We start from the raw sequence: 15,623 nt of genomic DNA on the forward strand, positions 1-15,623 counted from the left end.
ATAGAGTCGGACACGACTGAGCGACGGAACGGAACGGACGAACGGTCAGTTGTTAAATGTACAGAACTTGTGATTTTTTTTTTTTAATTATTCTATTATATACTGTTCGGTCTCAGATAAACTGGAAGTCCATAGATTGAAGATGGATTTTTGAGTATGAGATTTAGGTGTCTCTTAAAATAGCTTTACTATTAAATTGCAGACTCTCAGTACTCTTAGTCCTACACATTAACACAAATTCAACAGTTTGAAAAAGGCTCATTCTCTTAATAAAGATCTTCGTGCAGATTGAAGAGGCTGATCATTAACCAGAATACACGTTCTTGCAAAACCAAGTTTTTCATGCACTGATTTTGCAGCGTAACTTGTAAACATCCACTCCACACCTAACTTCATTTCTCCTTCTAAAACAATAGAATTGATATGCATATAACAGGAAAGGCCTTGTATTTTCAAATCAAAAATTCTTCAAAAACAAAATAAAGATATCTTAAAGTGGGTTTTTGAAAAGAAGGAAGGTTAGTAACTGCTCAGAAGAACAAAGGGAGAAAATCAATGAGTATGTTTAAGGATATTAGGATGACAGTTAAGGGAATGAAACATTAGGGTTTTATTGTGATTTGAATTGTTTAACAATTAGAATATGTGATATAAAATTCTGCTGACCTTCTCACCCTCTCTCCAGACTAACTCACTCAAGTTCTCTTTCTATGCCTAGTGCAAATGAAGTTCAAGGGCCGTCAATAAGTATTTTCCCACCAGGTCACATGATACCGGTTTTTCTTACTATAGGCATCAACTTTTCTAAAAGGAATTACTGTAAGCAATCTCTCACCAACTCCTTCTGTAAAGAGTACCAAAAAATAAACATGCATATCTCCATCTAAAGACTCTATTATCTGAAGTTTTCCTGAGCCAAGATGGCTTAGTGGGTAAAGAACCTGCCTGTAATGCAGGAGACATAGAAGATACAGATTCTATCCCTGGATCAGGAATATCCCCTGGAGAAGGAAATGGCAACCATCTCTAATATTTCCTGCCTGAAAAAATCCCATGCATTTGAAATTTCTCCTGGAGTTTCTATACTCTGATTAAATAGGCAGGGAGGAAATGGAGGTGGGGTACAGGGAAGGATGGTAATATGGACCTGTTCTGCCCTCTGTTTGTAAGGTCTATGGCAATTTCTCTTAGAGGACACAGCAGGTATTAATAAGCTATGCTGTTTAGCTTTAGAGCACTTCCCTCATTTGCAAGGCAACACTTGTCAGGTTCCCCAGCACATAGAAACTAATGACTGATAATTAACCTGAGATGAAATAAATACCTCTTATCATCTCAAAGTGTATTAATATTTCTAATACTCTAATACAGGGAAAATTAGATAAGGTTAATGTATTTTTTTCAAATAACATTTTAAAACTTTAAAAGTAGGTACTTATTTCTTCACACTCCTGGAAGTTTATCTATAAGAGGTAGATATCACAGCATAATTTTTAAATAATTGAAAATTTTGTGACACGAAGGGTTTTCACAGGCTCCCAGGATCTATGAGACTTTTTAAAGAATTGACAGAGAACTTTCACACAGAGTTTACTCTGCAATCCAAAGATTGTGCTTCTTGTTGTAACAAAATTTCAATTGTATCCAAGCATTTTGAGATATAATTTCCTAAGAAAATACCGTGGGAAGTTGGTCTATAAACACCATGCTTTAGAGTTAGCTTTTTAATAAGTCAAATCACATCTGTAGAGGGTCTTATTTGAAAAGCTAAACTATACACTGTTGTTTAAAGTCATAATATTGGGTGACAGGGTCACCTGAATGAGGAAAAGTAAATTCAGCATCAGGTATACATCATGTTTTTAATGAAAGTTTCTGAAAAGTGATTATTCTGCTTCAATTTGTTCTTTCTGAACAAAATTAGTCTTTCAAGTTCTTTGTGACTAAACTATAAAAAGTACAGCATGTGTAACATTTTAATATGGTACTTAAATATAAACTTATTAGTATTTCTGAATATTCTAGTTTACTAATTAAATTGTTCTTGTTCAGTCACTAAGTCATGTCCGACATTTTTTTGACCCCATCAACTGAAGCATGCCAGGCTTCCCTGTCATTCACTGTATCCTGGAGTTTGCTCATACTCATGTCCATTGAATCAGTCAGTGATGCCTTCCAACTATCTCACTCTCTGTCTCTCCCTTTTCCTCTTTTCCTCAATCTTTCCCAGCATCAGGGTCTTTTCCAATGAGTTGGCTGTTCGCATCAGTTCAGTTCAGTTCAGTCGCTCAGTTGTGTCCGACTCTTTGCGAGCCCATGAATCACAGCACGCCAGGCCTCCCTGTCCATCACCAACTCCCGGAGTTCACTCAAACTCATGTCCATCGAGCTGGTGATGCCATCCAGCCATCTCATTCTCTGTCGTCCCCTTCCCCTCCTGCCCCCAATCCCTCCCAGCATCAGAGTCTTTTCCAGTGAGTCAACTCGTCGCTTGAGGTAGCCAAAGTATTGGAGTTTCAGCTTTAGCATCAGTCCTTCCAATGAACACCCAGGACTGATATCCTTTAGAATGGACTGATTGGACCTCCTTGCAGTCCAAAGGACTCTCAAGAGTCTTCTCCAGCACCACAGTTCAAAAGCATCAATTCTTAGGCACTCAGGTTTCTTCACTGTCCAACTCTCACATCCATAAATGACCACTGGAAAAACCATAGCCTTGACTAAACAGACCGTGGTTGGCAAAGTAATGTTTCTGCTTTTTAATATGCTATCTAGGCTTCACATCAGGTAGCCAATTAAAAGAATGCATATTAATATAGTCATGTTCAGTTATATATAAATTATAGCAACACTATTCACCATTAAAAAATAGACATCACATTAAACTTTCAAAGTAGTGACAATTTAGTCAGATAATAAAATTACACAGGAAGAAGTTTCCTGATATTACCTATATAGATAAGTTCCTATGGAGTTAAGTTTTCTTATAATTGAATCAACTCATTATACATCAACAATCAGTGTTAAATATAAAATCTTTCCAAGAAAACTGAGCCTTATTTATAAAGATGAGTATACACTAAGGTAAATATAAATACAAATTATTAAAGAACAGACTGCATCAAAAATATAGTATGTGTATTTTTAGTATTTGCACAATCCCAGTCATTAAAGAGTTACAATGTTTTAGCAAAAAGTGACATTTTCAAATTTTGAATAAATTTGACTTATCATTTTTTCACTGGGGATACAAACACATTTTGCTGCGAATTTATTACAAGAGCAAGTCCTATTTATTTTCAAGTTCATGTCCCCTGGGATAAAGTGGCAGTAAATGGATAATCCATGGCTTGATTTCACACAGTTAGGCATCCCATCATGCACCAGGAAGAGAGCAAATGAAAGAATCAGGGCATTTATAGCAAAGCTCCCTGCAGACTCATTACTGGCAGTGCCACGAACCATTACAAACTCACAGCCCTGAGAGCTCAGAAATGCGTGCTGTGGTATACCACATTCATTGAAATATAGCATAGTGAATTTTCTAACTCTTTAATTTATATTTAACCTTTCATTTCTAAAAGTTAGAGTAATTGAGTTTCACATGAAAACAAAATTTAGTTAATTTATTTTATTTTTATAAACCAAATATATTTGGAAATGTAATATACACATATATAAATAATTGAAACTTTTTAAAGCCTTTTCACTCCTTATAATGGCTAAATATCTGACACTTCATTTTCAAAAGCACTTTAATATAATATTTAGGTTTTATTTTCTAAAAAGGTCAAAGTAAAATGCTACCAAATTGTATATAACAATCGAAAAGTACAAATATGTTATTACTTTTCACAGCAAAATATAATTAATGGTAATATATAGAAAGTCAATGCAGAACAAAACATTCCAACCTTATCACTTCTCCTGATCAAATAATATACATATAATTATTACACAGGAGGAAAAAAATTCTCATAACACTTAAAGCAAAGAAACTGAAGCACCAAAAACTCTGGTACTCATATTGATACATAACTATCATAAATATGAAAATAATGCAAGGGAATTAAGCATTTTACAACGTTAATAGAACTATAACTATCTGCAGGGTCAAAATATTAACGTTTGGCATGGTTGATGTTTTCTGGCTAGCTGCAAAATAAATTGAAAACCCCAAAAAGAACCAGCAAGTTGAATATTAGAAGAAAATTAATTTACAATGTTATAGACAATTTGCAGTATAAACCTACTTATTACCAAGAGATATAAGATTGGAAACAGATCAATAAATGAATAAAGGACCGAGTCGATAATCCAAACATAGAGTTCTATAGCTTTATATATACATACCTTAGCTCCAATTTTAAAGACTAAACTCACGTTGGGTAAGCTTCACCCACATGGATAAACATTAACAATCATATTTGCTTTCTAAAAGATCTAAAATGTGGCAGGTACTTTTATCTAATTAGATAATTATTTACTGTAAATCATTTTAAGTCATACTACTTATAGTTTATAAGTTGAAGGATGTTTACAAGAGAACTACTTTCATTTTCATATCATTGTGTTAAGAAGGTTAACAGAGTTTTGATAAGTAAAGGAAATACTGGGACATGTTAGCAGATGCAGACTTATTGCCTAGAAGGTATTTTGAACATTATGAATCTCACTTCATGGTAAATGTGTGAAAAAACACTTTCAAAATTGAAAATAGTCACATACACACAGAAAAAATTTCCTAGAGTCTAGATCATCAGTTGGTAGCATATGGCTAGCTCAGCAAATATAGCTGTTGAGATCATTTTTAGTAAAGACTGTAGAAAAATCTATGGATGCATGCAAGGACTAATTTTTGAGGATAAAAATCATCAGCAAGCAATGTTGGATTTTTTATGGCTTTTCCCCCACTTCAGTTGGTTATGTCCATTTTCTGAATCTTCTTTTAGGGATGTGTTTCTTACCAACTTGCTCACTCCCCTAATGCACTCTTTCCCTCTCTGGAGTGGTGGAAGCTACTTCTGGAACCTCTTCCAAGACATTCACCAGTGCCTAAAGATTTACCTCATTAACAAAGTTAGCCTGGAGTAGTACTTTTAATAATAAACTTTGCCTAATTTTATTTAAATATTTTATATATTAAACAAAAAATGGCCAAGGGATAAATTAGGGATTGTTTCACATTCAGTCTTACAAATACTATCAAGGTTCTGTAGAGTTCCAGTCCCTCAGCACCTCTAACCTTATCTCACTATCCTTTGGTAACAACCATTCTGGCATATGTTGTTCCTGGAACAGGCTAGAAATGCTGCACCTTAAAGTCTTGATATTTGTGTCCCCACCTCCCCAATACATTCTTTCCAAATAGTCACACCCTTTAGGTTTTAGTCACCTAAGTGACAGGTATTGACAACTGAGATAGGTAGATCATTGTTCTTTTTAAGCTTTCTACCACAAGTTTGCTTTTCTGCTTGAAATATCTCTCTATTATCTTTAATGCCAGTTAAAAGAACTTGCAGCATATCACTTAATGAAAAATTTTCATTTTATATTTCTATTAGAAAACTTTTTAATCTCTATTGATACACTGATAGAAATTATTGCTCATTGTTAATCAAACATTTTCAAGTCCTTAATTATCCTATTGGTAAAAAGTGTTGCACTGCAGTTCAACCAGTTTTTAATCTCCTTGATGATAAGGATCATGACCACTGTTTTCTTGTATGTCTGTTACCCATTACTCTCCTCTCTGTGGTGGGAAACCAGTATATTGTTGTATATTGTCACAGTGAGTGGACCAATGCTTCTATAGTCTTTTGAGATGGTTTTGTTTAAACCAATAAATTTGTGTTTTAAGGCAGCTCTCAGCTCAAAAAGAAGTAAATGCTATATAACACTCAAAAATATAGGTTAGATAGCTGTTAGTAAAGACATTGATTTCTTTTTCTTTTTAATTGGAGGGTAATTGATTTACAATGTTGTGTTTATTTCTGCTGTACAGCAACATGAATCAGCCATAAGTATAGACACAGACATAGATATCGACAAAGATATTGCTAGAGATATTCCCTTCCTTTTCAACTTCCCTCCCACCCCCGTCCTACCCCTCTAGGTCATCACAGAGCATCAAGCTAGGTTGCTTTCTTCATTTGATAAATATCACTGAAATTTTCCATATAAATATGTGGAGACTGAGCTTTTGATTAAAGCTTGAGTACCCAAACTATTTTGTTTTAATCTGAAAAATAAATTTAATCACTTGAGCATAGCTTTTATGCCTTTACAATATCTAGTACGCACGTCAAAAAGAATAAAACAAACTTCACAGTTTTACATGTAAATCAGGTTAACCTAGTTGATCAATGATTAATTCTGATGCTGATGAAATGAAGTACACTAATATCCTAATATGACCCTTACTAAGCCTTGATACAAATTTAATTTTTGATCAGAATTCAAAGCCATTACATAAAAATTATATATAAGCTGAATTTTCTTCATAAGTGTTAAAAAGCATTTACTCAAAATTCACTATAAAAGGGGGAAAAAAGGACTAGGAAACTTTGTCTTCAGAATTATGTATTTTCAGCGATCTTTGCTGTTTTTAGTATTATTTGCAACTTTTTGACAGGAATCATTTATTTCAGTATCTGTTTATAGAAAATTATGAAAAAACTCCATCATCTATTTCTATCCTTCCTTTAGAAACCTGACTAAAGAAGAGAACACTGGAAATCCCTTTGGCCAGGGCTAAATGGAACTATCATTATCTGAATGTATAGCTGAGGACTTTTATATGCATCTCATTTTAAAACATATAAATAAAGTCCATTAATGTGACAGACATTCAAAATTCTGAGACCTAAAAATGAAAAGTAGCATCAGAATTCCTCATAGAGAATTCACTATCTTGTGCAAATTCACACACATAAACAATTACAGAGTGTGTTAGGTCCTACTACTATATTTAGATTATATAATATTAATTATATCAACCTCTCTTGCTGTAAACTCAAAGCTAAATTCATATATTTCATGTTTTATCCATTCATATAAATTAAATTGATTACTGAAAGATACACCTGAGAAAATTGGTAAGCTTTTCAGTGTTATGTAAATAAAGCTGGGTTTAAAATATTTAAATATTTAAAATATGAATACTTTTTTTGTTATTTCACTTTTTGTTGTTTGTTTGTTTTTTCCGTTAAGAAACTACTTGAAAAAGAAAAGGATTTTTGGTTAAAAAAAAAAAAATTCTCATCAGGTTGTTTCTTCATGTTTATATTTGGTTACACATTGTGTCTTGCTGGAGAATTTCTGTCTTTTTTTTCAGAGAGCAATTAAAAGAGAAATCAAGAATGGCATCTAAAACCTTTAGACTTGGACAAGGGTATCTCTGTGAAGAATACTGAAAATGTAAGCTGTTTTCTCTTATTTGCATGTATTTAATTATTAGAAAGGACTTCCCTGGTGGCTCAGAGGTTAAAGCGTCTGCCTCCAATGCGGGAGACCCGGGTTCGATCCCTGGGTCGGGAAGATCCCCTGGAGAAGGAAATGGTAACCCACTCCAGTATTCTTGCCTGGAGAATCCCATGGACGGAGAAGCCTGGTAGGCTACAGTCCACGGGGTCGCCAAGAGTCGGACACGACTGAGCGACTGAACGGAACGGAACGGAATTATTAGAAAAAGGAGATAATCTTAAAAACAACAACAACTAGGGAATATGTATGTAAAATTTAGAGGATTAGGACTTTCTACCTTAGAAAATAAATCTATTTCTCACCTCTAACTTCCCTAGCCAGAGGAAAATTCTCAGTTTAGGATACAGCTAAAGGTCAAAGACAAAGTCCAGAAAACACACGGAGTCAGAATAAAATCAAATCTGTAATATTCCTCTTTTAGGGGAAGCATGCGCACTGAAACTGCCCACCCTGTCCAGGCTTTCTAGTAACCATTTGCATGAGTTGTTTTACAACAGGAGGTCCTGGGAGGAACATGGAACTAATAGGCCACCACCAACTGGAAGAGTTTGGGAAAGGACAAAAGGAGGCACCACATGTCTGTCCACCTCCCAGAATCCCTCTCACTAGCATCCATCTTGGCTGAGTGATGCAAGAGCCACCAGGAAGGACTCCAAGTCAGAATGATTGGCCAAAGACAACCTGGAAACTAAACCCAAGACTGCGAGCCATGTGGCAGAGCAGTTCTTCTGGTTACCCTTACCCTGCTGCTCTCTGCCCAGGTGCCCTCTTCCAATAGTCTCTTGCTTTGTCAGCACGTGTCTCCTCAAACAATTCTTTTCTGTGTTAGACAAGAGCCCACTCTTGGGGCCCCATTCCTACAACAACTGGTGACCATGAAGGGACTCCCATTTTTACTGTGGCTGATATCTGGACTGCTCAGGGTACTCCAGGATCATCTTGCCTGCTTCAGACCTGACCCAGTGGCTGAAACTGGGGCCCATTTGTCCCTGGTCTCCTCCTGACATGGACAACTGACCAGCGTGCCCTGACCAGGTAAGGAAAAAGAGATTTTTTTGGCCCCTTTTATTTCACCCCTCTTTTCAACCCATCCTATCCTACTTTATTTTTTCCTGTCCCCCAGTCCTAGGATGCAGGAATCTGGTTGAAGGGCCTCAGTCTGAGCTGAGGGTTGGAGACTGATCACCTCCTCTTGGCAGAGAACTTGAATTTCGGTTCTGGTTGGGCCAAGTTCCAGTCTTTCCTTCTCTGGAGGCCCAGGGAAAAGTCCTGTAATGCCTGGTTATCTGCAAGTGGCAGGAGATGTCTGTAAGGCCACCCCTTTTTTTCCTCTTTCTCTCCCTCACTCTTAGACCTCTTTTATCTCCCCACTCCTTCTCTCTCAACCTGGCCTCTTTTGCTCTCTTTGAAGACCCGTTTATTCTGTCTGCCAATACTCAGCCTGAAGTTCTGGGTCTTTGTAAGATTTTCTGAGAGGCTATGCTCTCTTCTCCCCATCAATTGTGCTTTCTGTTCTTGGGGAGATAATTAGAAGTCCTTCTTTGGGTGCCCTGTTTCTATAAATTCAGCCATTTAATTGAGCATTTGGCTGAATGCTCCCATGCGGAAGTGATTGATAGTGTTCAGTATAGTCTCACCTGGTCTTGGGTGAAAATGAACACACTAAACATAAGTTTAGGAGTTAATTCACCTTTTAGGAACAGTCCTACAGCCCTGTTGATTGTATTTACCACTGAACATTTCCTTTAGAGCATATACAATGAGGCAATTTGGGACCAGGAGAGCGCTCACAATCTCTCTAGAGTCAGAAATGGGACATCCACCCCAGTACTTGTCCCCTGGGAACTAGATATAAACTATACCACCATTAAAATTGGAAATAAGCCTAGCTTCCCTTTAGATACCCCACTGGCTCATCTTTTGGTCCACTGGGAGGGATAGTAGCTGGAAGGGCTAAAAAAAGAAAAGAATTATCAAATACTGTACTTGATACTGGCCTACTTACTCCCTGGGAGGAGGATAAAAATGTCCCCAGTCAGGGTCACTTGGATTCAACACCATTTTACAGCTCAGTCTATACTGCAAATGAAAGGTAAATACAAGCAGGTTTTCTATATCCAGGCCTTGGTGGCCCTCTACCAGTATTCCAAAAAAAAAAAAGAGAAAAATATAAGCTTGAAGACTTTAATAAATGCTCTTTCAAAGTTCTTTTGGCAAGGTCTGAAACAGAAGATCCCTTTGACCTTCTCTTGAACCCCTCAGCTTGGGCAGAGAGATCATGGGGAAAGGAAGTTCAGACAAGTCTGGAATTCATGAGGCTAGGCCTGGAAGTCATGGGACCAGAAGGAAAGTCACTTACAGTCACCTCGGCCCTGCCTCCATATGTCCCTTCCCACATGGGTCTAAGATCAGGAAGTAAGCTTTGCCCTCTACAGAAGGAAAGGTCATCCTCAGACAAAATCTGCCCCCTAGGAGAGGTACCGGATGGGGAGGGGAAAACTATGCACATTCATGTTCCTTTTTCTATGCAAGACATTACCCAATGTACGGAGTGATTGGGTTCATGTTCTGAGAACTCCCAAAAATGTAGGGGTGAATTTGAGCACCTTAGTCTTAACTTCTCCCTCACCTGGATATAATGGCCATCCTCACCCAGTGTTGTAATGATGAGGAAAAAGCTAGAATCCTAGATCAGGCTAGAAAAGTGGCTGATGAAAGATAGCAGGTAGATGTCAATCTGGCCCCTGCTGAAGAGGCAATCCCCTCTACAGAGCCGGATTGGGATCCAATACAAGGGCGGGAAAGAAATCCTAAGACACCTCACTACTTGTCTACTGCAGAGAACAGCCCGGGGTGTCCAAAAGGTCGTTAATTGTAATAAGACAAAAGAGGTTACACCGGGAGAGAATGAAAATCCAGCTCTTTTTTGGTGTAGGAGACAAATAGGGTGTTTTTGAATAGGGATCAGGAGGAAACCTGAAAGGATAGGAAAATAGAGAGGCAGACCCAAGCCTTGGCCTGACAACAGGCTAAAATCCTGGCCTTGATTCATCCTGCCACTATGCAAGAGTCATGGGAGAGCAAGGAAGAAAAAAGGATCTTAGAAATCCACCATGGCTGAGACGCACCCAGTGTGCCTACCGCAGAGAGGACGTGCATTGGAAAGGGGAGTGTCCATATTGCCCTAAGGGAAGGCGTATGAAGACCCCTACACCTGCTCCCTCTGTGTTAGTCCTGGGTGACCCAGATTGATGATTCCCCATGAATGGTGAGATCCAGATCACTCTTCTCGACCCTTGGATGACTCTACAAGTAGAAGGTAAGGATGTGAACCTTCTTTTGGACATGGGGGCTGCCTTCTCTGTTTTTCCTTTCCGATTAAGACCTTTAGACTCCCTGACTAAAATGGTGATGGGGGTAGATGGAAAACCCCAAAACTGAAATTTTACTAAGCCCCTCCATTGTAAGGTGGGCAATTGGCAAGGAACTCACCCCTTCTTATACATCCCTGGTTTCCCTGCTTTCCTACTGGGAGCAAGCAAAGACGGAGAGACCGTCTTTGCCGCCTCCAGATCAGAGCGACTTGGGGAAAGCTAGAAGCCAATAAATTCTTTTGCCTAGTGTCTGAATATTTGCAATCAGCTGTAGAAAAGGAGTCTGTCCATTTCTTAGATAAGGTCAGTCCCCAGGTGTGGGATGTCTCCAGGCCTGGCATAGCCATAAATGTTGCACCAGTGAAGACTCTTCCAGGTCAAATGCTCCCTACCCCTGGAAAAGACAATATCCCTTAAAACCAGAAGCTCTTGAGAGTCTTAGACCTTTAGTTAACAGATACTGGAATATTAGAATTTTAATCACCTATGAGTCTCCCTGAAATACTCCAATCTTGCCTGTTAAAAAACCAGATGGATCTTATCAATTTGTCCAGGATCTAAGAGCTGTTAACAAAGCTGTGGTTCCCATCCACCCCAGAGTCCCAAACCCTTATACCCCCCTATTCCAAGTCCCAGGAAATGCTAAATACTTCTCAGTCTTGGGCCTTAAGGATGCTTTCTTTTGCATTCATCTCCATCCTGAATCCCAAAATCTCTTTGCCTTTGAGTGGCAGGACCTGGGAACAAAGGAAGCCATACAACTTTGCTGGACTCAACTACCACAAGGATTTAGGGACAGTCCTCATATTTTGGGGACTTTCTTGGTAAGAGAACTAAGGGAATTAACCTTAACAAACAGTAATCTAATACAGTATGTGGATGACTTGTTCATAGCTATTGCAGATTTTACCAGCTCTCAAATGGATACTATTAAAACTTTATTTTTTTTGTAATTAATTTATTTTTTATTGGAGGCAAATTATTTTACAATATTATATTGGTTGGTTTTGCCATATATTGACATGAATTCGCCCCGGGTTTACATAAGTTCCCCCTCCTAAACCCCCCTCCCAATTTCCTTTATGAAAAAGGCTATCGACTATCCCCTAAAAAAGCTCAGATTAGCTTAAGCCAAGTAAAATACCTTGCATTTATAAGAATGGAGGGAAAAAGAATGTTTGACCACCAGAGGATATGTCTCATCTTAAATACCCCATACCCCTAAACGAAAAAGCAGCTTAGGGGATTTTTAGGAACAACTGAGTTTTGCAGGATCTGGATCCCTGGTTATGGAAATCTGGCCCAACTGCTATATGAGAAGTTAAGAGGAAAGAAGAGCTACTTGATTGGGATGAGATCTGTAAGGTTGTCTTTAATGCCCTGAAAGAGTCTATCACTACAGCCCCAGTTTTAGACCTCCCAAACCTGGAAAAGACTTTCAGGCTGTATGTTTCTGAAAGGATAGGGACTGTTTTTGGTATGTTAGGGCAAATGATGGGACCTGTGTTACAACCATGGCTTACCTCTCAAAGCAACTAGACAAGATGGCCAGATGGTAGCCCACTTGCCTCCGGGTAGTAGAGGCCACTGCTCTTATGGTTAAAGAGGCATTTAAGCTGACCCTGGGTCAGCCCACCACAGTGTATACATCTCACCAGGTGCAAGCAGTCTTGGAAACTAAAGGGGATAGATGGATGACAGAGGGAAGGATCACCCAACACGAAGCCCTCCTTCTTGACACTCCAGAAATAAAGTTGAGGGTCTGTCAGACTTTAAATCCAGCCACCTTAATGCCAGATACCCCTACTTCCCCTCTGGACCACCAATGCATGCAAATCATAGACAAGTTATACTTTTCTTGCCCTAACCTATCAGAGACAACTTCATCTGACCCACAGAAAGAATGGTACACAAATGGCAGTAGTTTTGTAGAAAAAAGGAGAAAGGAAAGCAGGTTATGATGTAGTGAGCCTAGAAGAAACTTTGGAAAGTGGGTCTCTTCCCCCAGGCACCTCAGCCCAGAAAGCTGAACTTTTTACCCTGACAAGAGCTTTGGAATTAGGGGAAGGAAAGAGGATTAAAGTGTATTCAGACTCTAAGTATGCTTCCCTCATCCTGCATGCCCATGCAGCAATTTGGAAGGAAAGAGGGATGCTCAGTGCTTGAAGCTCTCCTATTAAACACAAAGAGCTCATTTTCGGGTTCCTGGAGGCAGTCAAACTTCCTGCTAAATTATCTGTCATCCACTGCAAGGTTCACCAAAAGGGGCAAGAAAAGGAGGCCCAGAGAAATAGGAAAGCTGATCAGGAGGCAAAACAGGACACTAGGAAAGTTGCCCTGGTCACTGCTATCTGCCCACTTTCCCCCAAGGAAACCCTGACTCCAAATTACACCCCAAAGGAACATTCCTAATATGCTAAGCGGGGCTGGGAGATTTGGTCACATGGATGGTTTCAGACTGATCAGGACCAAATAATATTCCCTGGCTCACAGGTTTGGAAAAATACTAACTCCTTACATAAAAGTAACCATTTTGGAAAAGATAATCTGGAAACCTTGCTCAAGCCTATTCTCTACCATTCCCAGTTGGCTAAGGTTGTTCAACAGGTCACACAAAATTGTGATACCTGTCTAAGAAATAATCCAAAAACCAGACCCTTGCCACCTCCTCTAATTAAACCTGTCCAGCATTGGGGATCATACCCAGGAGAGGACTGGGAGGTGGATTTTACAGCCATGCCAAATGCCCAAGTTTCTCTTATTTGCTGGTCTTTATTGACACATTCACAAGATGGTTTGAAACATTCCCTACTAGGACAGAGATTGCTACAGAAGCCTGGAAGGCTCTGTTGAAGGAGATAGTACTTAGGTTTGGGCTGCCTCAATCACTTCAGAGTGACAATGGGCCCTCATTTACAACCACAATATCCCAGAACCAGGCTGCATGCTTAGAAATCAAATACTGCTTCCATTCATCCTGGTGGCCTCAAGTCTCGGGAAAGGTGGAGAGAGCCAACCAGACTCTTAAAAGGGCTCTGCCCAAACCATGTCAAGAAACACATAATAAATGGATCCATATGCTACCCATAACCCTCATGAGGGTACGGGCAACCCCCAAGTGGCCACTATTATTAATGAAATGATGAATGGACTTATGAAATGATGTATGGACGTCCATTCTTAACTTCTGATTTGTTTTTTGATGAGGACACCAATACACTCCTAAAACATGTAATTTACCTGGGAAGGTTTCAACAAGAACTCCAACAATATGGAGAACAGATCCTCCCTAGACTACAGGAAGACTTGAAAAATCCCCAAGTAAAGCTGAGAGACCAAGTATTGGTAAAGACCTGGCAAGAAATAGGGAGTCCAAGCCAGCTGTCCAAGAAATGGACAGGGCCATATCAGGTTGTCTTAGTAACCTCAATTGCTGTAAAAGTTAACGGTCTGTCTGCCTGGGTCCACAATTCTAGAATAAAACCTTATGACCTACAGGAGGGGGAGATGGTGACTGAGACTCCAAAACCAGAGGACAGCTATTCCTGTGAATGTGGTGAAGACCTCAGACTCTTGTTCAGGCAGAACCCCATCAAATCTCCCTCAGATAAGTAAAATGCATCCTATGATGTTCTTCCTCTTCCTGATCATGTCTCCCTGTATGGCTGTTAATCTCTCTCTAAATGATGCACATGTGCTTGAAAACTTCATGGCTTCTCAACTCAACCTAACCAGCCCTTGCTGGATCTGCATTAACGCAGAAGTTGGGGGTATATCCAACCTATCCCAGGGTATCAATGGCCCACCCTTCCAGTCCTGCACATGCTATCACCCAGCGTACCCCATCTGGTCATGGTATGGCCTTTTGGGAAAAGGGGAGGGGGACTTCATGCCTTGGTATCAGCAACAGCTGTCTATATTTACTCCCATGATAACATCTGCAATCCCACCTGAGCCCTTATTTTCTCTTTTGACTGCTGCTGCTGCTGCTAAGTCACGTCAGTCATGTCCGACTCTGTGCGACCCCACAGATGGCAGGCCACCAGGCTCCTCCATCCATGGGATTCTCCAGGCAAGAACACTGGAGTGGGTTGCCATCTCCTTCTCCAATGCATGAGAGTGAAAAGTGAAAGTGAAGTCACTCAGTCGTGTCCGACTCGTAGAGACCCCACGGACTGTAGCCCACCAGGCTCCTCCGTCCATGGGATTTTCCAGGCAAGAGTACTGGAGTGGGTTGCCATTGCCTTCTCTGCTCTCTTGACTAACATTCCCCAAATGACCTTGCCTATCTGCCTAAAAAGTGACTCCCTAACAGAAGTGTCAGTGGGAAATCCGGACAACTCATGATATGGGGTAACCTTCACTGTCAGAACTGATGGAGAAAAACCAGGATCTAGAAATTTTTCTATTGTATTACAATTTAGCCCAAAGTCTGGGAACTAGAGGTTCTGGCAGAACTGACACACTATACCTATCCCTGAGCATGAGGCTCTCCTTGGATGCTATTAACCAGTCTCAAATATCCATTTTCTGTTCTGGACGACCAAAAAAACCACACCCATTCATCCTGGTTTCTAAATTGGGCAGGCAACTCTGTCCCCTTTTATTGCATTGTTGGAGTAACCACCCCTGAAAACCTAACCCTAAGGTGGGAGCCTAAGCAAAATACTCTCTACCTTGAGGACAAAACTCAGGATGCCTCACAACAATTGAATCCCTTCCTAAATGCCCTCACTGCTGCCAGTTTTGCAGCAAGTGGAGTGA

The sequence above is a fragment of the Moschus berezovskii genome, chromosome 5 (assembly GCF_049115385.1).
Source record: "Moschus berezovskii isolate FMDL1 chromosome 5, NW_MosBer_1.0, whole genome shotgun sequence".
Classification (NCBI taxonomy): domain Eukaryota; kingdom Metazoa; phylum Chordata; class Mammalia; order Artiodactyla; family Moschidae; genus Moschus; species Moschus berezovskii.